Source organism: Arachis stenosperma, chromosome 5 (assembly GCF_014773155.1).
Source record: "Arachis stenosperma cultivar V10309 chromosome 5, arast.V10309.gnm1.PFL2, whole genome shotgun sequence".
NCBI lineage: Eukaryota > Viridiplantae > Streptophyta > Magnoliopsida > Fabales > Fabaceae > Arachis > Arachis stenosperma.
This window is the reverse complement of record NC_080381.1, coordinates 32,405,238-32,411,824: the sequence shown is the minus strand read 5'-3', so window position 1 is coordinate 32,411,824 and position 6,587 is coordinate 32,405,238. Positions and strand designations below refer to the sequence as shown.

The 6,587-nt window shown below is 41.8% G+C and overlaps 1 non-coding gene across 1 annotated transcript; it reads right to left on the bottom strand.

The window, feature by feature from the left end:
• Nucleotides 1-356: 356 nt before the first annotated feature.
• LOC130983326 (small nucleolar RNA R71) lies at nucleotides 357-464 on the bottom strand. The gene has a single exon (XR_009087322.1). It is a non-coding gene; the product is annotated as a small nucleolar RNA R71 (small nucleolar RNA).
• Nucleotides 465-6,587: the final 6,123 nt, after the last annotated feature.

Here is a 6,587-nt window from a genome sequence, read left to right as displayed (position 1 = left end):
GTGACTTTACTGCACCTACTCCCGACTTCTATGGGAGAAGCATCTCTATCCCTGCCATTGGAGCAAACAACTTTGAGCTTAAGCCTCAATTAGTTTCTCTAATGCAACAGAACTGCAAGTTTCATGGACTTCCATTGGAAGATCCTCATCAGTTTTTGGCTGAATTCTTGCAAATCTGTGACACTGTCAAAACCAATGGGGTTGACCCTGAAGTCTACAGACTTATGCTATTCCCTTTTGCTGTAAGAGACAGAGCTAGGATATGGTTGGACTCACAACCTAAAGAAAGCCTGAACTCTTGGAAAAAGCTAGTCAATGCCTTCTTGGCAAAGTTCTTTTCACCTCAAAAATTGAGTAAGCTTAGAGTGGAAATCCAAACCTTCAGACAAAAGGAAGGTGAATCCCTCTATGAAGCTTGGGAAAGATACAAACAATTGATCAGAAAGTGTCCTTCTGACATGCTTTCTAAATGGAGCATCATAGGTATATTCTATGATGGTCTGTCTGAACTGTCCAAGATGTCATTGGACAGTTCTGCTAGAGGATCTCTTCATCTGAAGAAGACGCCTGCAGAAGCTCAAGAACTCATTGAAATGGTTGTAAATAACCAATTCATGTACACTTTTGAAAGGAATCCTGTGAACAATGGGACGAATCAGAAGAAAGGAGTTCTTGAGATTGATACTCTGAATGCCATACTGGCTCAGAACAAAATATTGACTCAGCAAGTCAATATGATTTCTCAAAGTCTGTCTGGAATGCAAGCTGCACCAGGCAGTACTAAGGACGCTTCATCTAAAGAAGTAGCTTATGATCCTGAGAACCCATCAATGGAAGAGGTGAATTACATGGGAGACCCTATGGAAACACCTATAATCCTTCATGGAGAAATCATCCAAATCTCTCATGGAAGGATCAATAGAAACCTCAACAAGGTTTCAACAACAATAATGGTGGAAGAAACAGGTTTAGCAATGGCAAGCCTTTTCCATCATCTTCTCAGCAACAGACAGAGAATTCTAAGCAGAGCCACTCTGACTTAGCAACCATGGTCTCTGATCTAATCAAAACCACTCAAAGTTTCATGACTGAAACAAGGTCCTCCATTAGAAACTTGGAGGCATAAGTAGGTCAGCTGAGTAAGAAAGTTACTGAACTCCCTCCTAGCACTCTTCCTAGCAATACAGAAGATAATCCAAAAGGTGAGTGTAAGGCCATCAACATGGCCGAATTTGGAGAGGAGGAAGAGGCAGTGAGTGCCACTGAGGAAGACCTCAATGGATGTCCACTGGCCTCCAATGAGTTCCCTAATGAGGAACCATGGGAATCTGAGGCTTACACTGAGACCATAGAGATTCTATTGGATTTACTTCTGCCATTCATGAGCTCTGATGAGTATTCTTCCTCTGAAGAGGACGAAGATGTCACCGAAGAGCAAGTTGCTAGGTACCTTGGAGCAATCATGAAGCTAAATGACAAGTTATTTGGTAATGAGACTTGGGAGGATGAACCCCCTTTGCTCACCAAAGAACTGGATGACTTGACTAGGCAGAGATTACCTCAAAAGAGACAGGACCCTGGGAAGTTCTCAATACCTTGTACCATAGGCACCATGACCTTTGAGAAGGCTCTGTGTGACCTAGGGTCAAGCATAAACCTCATGCCTCTCTCTGTAATGGAGAAGCTAGGGATCTTTGAGGTACAAGCTGCAAGAATCTCACTAGAGATGGCAGACAATTCAAGAAAACAAGCTTATGGACTTGTAGAGGATGTTCTGGTAAAGATTGAAGACCATTATATCCCTGCTGATTTCATAGTCCTAGAGACTGGGAAGTGCATGGATGAATCCATCATCCTTGGCAGACCCTTCCTAGCCACAGCAAAGGCTGTGATTGATATTGACAGAGGAGAATTGATCATTCAAGTGAATGAAGAATCCTTTGTGTTTAAGACTCAAGGATATTCCTCTGTAACCATGGAGAGGAAGCATGAAGAGCTTCTCTCAAAACAGAGTCAAACAGAGCCCCCACAGTCAAACTCTAAGTTTGGTGTTGGGAGGCCACAACCAACTTCTAAGTTTGGTGTTGAACCCCCACATTCAAACTCTAAGTTTGGTGTTGGGAGGTTCCAACATTGCTCTGCGTGTCTGTGAGGCTCCATGAGAGCCCACTGTCAAGCTACTGACATTAAAGAAGTGCTTGTTGGGAGGCAACTCAATGTTATATTTTATCTATTTTTCTTTGTTATTTTATGTTTTCTATAGGTTGATGATCATGTGAAGTCACAAAATCAATTGAAAAAACAAAAGCAGAATGAAAAATAGAAAGAAAAATAGCACACCCTGGAGGAAAAACTTGTTGGCGTTTAAACGCCAGTAAGGGCAGCAAATGGGCGTTTAACGCCCAGTCTGGCACCATTCTGGGCGTTTAACGCCAGAAAGGGGCACTAGACTGGCGTTTAACGCCAGGAATGGGCAACAAGCTGGCGTTAAACGCCAAAAATGGGCACCAGCCCGGCGTTTAACGCCAGGATTGGCAGAAGGAGCATTTTTGCTCGCCACTTGGTGCAGGGATGAATTATCCTTGACACCTCAGGATCTGTGGACCCCACAGTATCTCCACCTACCCCACCACTCTCTTTCCTCTTCACCCATTCACCAATCACCTCAACACCTCTTCCCCAAAAACCCCTCACCTATCAAATCCCACCATTCTCTTCACCACTCACATCCATCCTTCATAAAACTTCACCTACCTCACCATTCAAATTCAAACCACTTTCCCTCCCAAACCCACCTATACATGACCGAACCCTACCCCTCTCCCCACCCCTATATAAACCCATCTTCACCCCCTCATTTTCACACATCATACACACTACTTCTCTCCCTTGGCCGAAACACAAAGCCCCAATCCATCTCCTCCATTTCTTCTTCTTCTACTCTCTTCTTTCTTCTTTTGCTCGAGGACGAGCAAACCTTCTAAGTTTGGTGTGGTGAAAGCATTACTTTTTGTTTTTCCATAACCATTTATGGCACCTAAGGCTGGAGAAACCTCTAGAAAGAGGAAAGGGAAGGCAAAAGCTTCGACCTCCGAGTCATTGGGAGATGGAGAGATTCATCTCAAGGGTGCATCAAGACCACTTCTATGAAGTTGTGGCCATGAAGAAGGTGATCCCCGAGGTCCCTTTCAAACTCAAAAAGAGTGAATATCCGGAGTTCCGACATGAGATCCAAAGAAGAGGTTGGGAAGTTCTTCCCAACCCCATTCAACAAGTCGGAATCTTAATGGTTCAAGAGTTCTATGCCAATGCATGGATCACCAAGAACCATGATCAAAGTGTGAACCCGGACCCAAAGAATTGGCTTACAATGGTTCGGGAGAAATGCTTAGATTTTAGTCCGGAAAATGTAAGGTTGGCATTCAACTTGCCCATGATGCAAGGAGATGAACACCCCTACACTAGAAGGGTCAACTTTGATCAAAGGTTGGACCAAGTCCTCATAGACATTTGTGAAGAGGGCGCTCAATGGAAGAGAGATTCAAGAGGGAAGCCGATTCAAATGAGAAGGCATGACCTCAAGCCTGTGGCTAGGGGATGGTTGGAGTTTATCCAACGCTCAATCATTCCCACTAGCAACCGGCCCGGTCCGAAGTTACTATAGACCGGGCTATCATGATTCATAGCATCATGGAGAGGAAGTAGAAGTTCATGAGGTTATATCCCAAGAACTTTATAAGGTGGCGGACAAGTCCTCTACCTTGGCAAGGTTAGCCTTCCCTTATCTCATTTGTCACCTCTGTTATTCAGTTGGAGTTAACATAGAGGGAGACATCCTCATTGATGAGGACAAGCCCATCACTAAGAAAAGGATAGAGCAAACAAGAGATCCCACTCATCATAAAATCCCTGAGATGCCTCAAGGGATGCACTTTCCTCCACAAACCTATTGGGATCAAATCAACACCTCCCTAGGAGAATTGAGTTCCAACATGGGACAACTAAGGGTGGAGCACCAAGAACATTCCATCCTCCTCCATGAAATTAGAGAAGATCAAAGAATCATGAGAGAGGAGCAACAAAGGCAAGGAAGAGACATTGGGGAGCTCAAGCACTCCATAAGATCTTCAAGAGAAAGAACAAGCCGCCATCACTAAGGTGGACCCGTTCTTTAATCTCCTTGTTCTTTATTTTTCTATTTTTTCTTTTTATCGAAAATTATGCTTTATGTTTTATTTATGTTTGTGTCTTATGATCATTAGTGTCTTAGTGTCTATGCCTTAAAGTTATGAATGTCCTATGAATCCATCACCTTTCTTAAATGAAAAATGTTCTTAATTGAAAAAGAGAAGAATTGCATGAATTTTGAATTTTATAACAGATTAATTATTTTGATGTGGTGGCAATACTTTGACTTCTGAATGTATGCTTGAACAGTGCATATGTCTTTTGAATTTGTTGTTCATGAATGTTGGCTCTTGAAAGCATGATGAAAAAAAGGAGACATGTTACTGAGGATCTGAAAAATCATAAAAATGATTCTTGAAGCAAGAAAAAGTAGTGAATTCAATATATATATATAATAAAATCGTGATCCAAGACAAAGAGAGTGTGCTTAAGAACCCTGGACACCTCTAATTGGGGACTCTAGCAAAGCTGAGTCACAATCTGAAAAGGTTCACCCAGTTATGTGTCTGTGGCATGTATGTATCCGGTGGTAATACTGGAAGACAGAGTGCTTTGGGCCACGGCCAAGACTCATAAAGTAGCTGTGTTCAAGAATCATCATACTTAACTAGGAGAGTCAATAACACTATCTGAATTATGAGTTCCTAAAGAAGCCAATCATTCTGAATTTCAAAGGATAAAGTGAGATGCCAAAACTGTTCAGAGGCAAAAAGCTAAAAGCCCCGCTCATCTAATTAATACTGATCTTCATAGATGTTTTTGGAATTCATTGCATATTCTCTTCTTTTTATCTTATTTGATTTTTAGTTGCTTGGGGACAAGCAACAATTTAAGTTTGGTGTTGTGATGAGCGGATAATTTATACGCTTTTTGGCATTGTTTTTAGTATGTTTTTAGTATGTTTTAGTTAGTTTTTATTATATTTTTATTAGTTTTTAGTTAAAATTCACTTTTCTGGACTTTACTATGAGTTTGTGTGTTTTTCTATGATTTCGGATATTTTCTGGCTGAAATTGAGGGACCTGAGCAAAAATCTGATTCAGAGGCTGAAAAGGACTACAGATGCTGTTGGATTCTGACCTCCCTGCACTCGAAGTGGATTTTCTGGAGCTACAGAAGCCCAATTGGCGCGCTCTTAATTGCGTTGGAAAGTAGACATTCTGGGATTTCCAGCAATATATAATAGTTCATACTTTGCCCGAGATTTGATGGCCCAAACAGGCGTTTCAAGTCAGCTCAAGAATTCTGGCGTTAAACGCCGGAACTGGCACAAGAATGGGAGTTAAACGCCCAAACTGGCATAAAAGCTGGCGTTTAACTCCAAGAAAAGTCTCTACACATGAAAGCTTCAATGCTCAGCCCAAGCACACACCAAGTGGGCCCGGAAGTGGATTTTTATGTCATTTACTCATCTTTGTAAACCCTAAGCTACTAGTTCTCTACAAATAAGACCTTTTGCTATTGTATTTTCATCTTGGTTCTTCTGGTTCCCTCTCTGGGGCCAAAGCCACTGATCACTATTATCACTTATGTATTTTCAACGGTGGAGTTTCTACACACCATAGATTAAGGTGTGGAGCTCTGCTGTACCTCGAGTATTAATGCAATTACTATTGTTCTTCTATTCAATTCAGTTTATTCTTGTTCTAAGATATTCATTCGCACCCAAGAACATGATGAATGTGATGATTATGTGATGCTCATCATCATTCTCACTTATGAATGCATGTCTGACAACCACTTCCGTTCTACAAGCAAACAAGGCTTGAATGTTTATCTCTTGGATTCCTTAATCAGAATCTTCGTGGTATAAGCTAGAATTGATGGCGGCATTCAAGAGAATCCGGAAGGTCTAAACCTTGTCTGTGGTATTCTGAGTAGGATTCAAGAATTGAATGACTGTGACGAGCTTCAAACTCGCGATTGTGGGGCATTAGTGACATACGCAAAAGAATCAATGGATTCTATTCCGACATGATCGAGAACCGACAGCTGAATAGCCGTGCTGTGACAGAGCGCGTTGAACATTTTCACTGAGAGGATGGGAGGTAGCCATTGACAACGGTGAAACCCTACATACAGCTTGCCATGGAAAGGAGTAAGAAGGATTGGATGAAGACAGTAGGAAAGCAGAGAGACGGAAGGGACAAAGCATCTCCATACGCTTATCTGAAACTCTCACCAATGAATTACATAAGTATCTCTATCTTTATTTTATGTTTTATTTATCTTTTAATCATTAATCCTCCATAACCATTTGAATCCGCCTGACTGAGATTTACAAGATGACCATAGCTTGCTTCATACCAACAATCTCCGTGGGATCGACCCTTACTCGCGTAAGGTTTATTACTTGGACGACCCAGTACACTTGCTAGTTAGTTGTGCGAAGTTGTGAT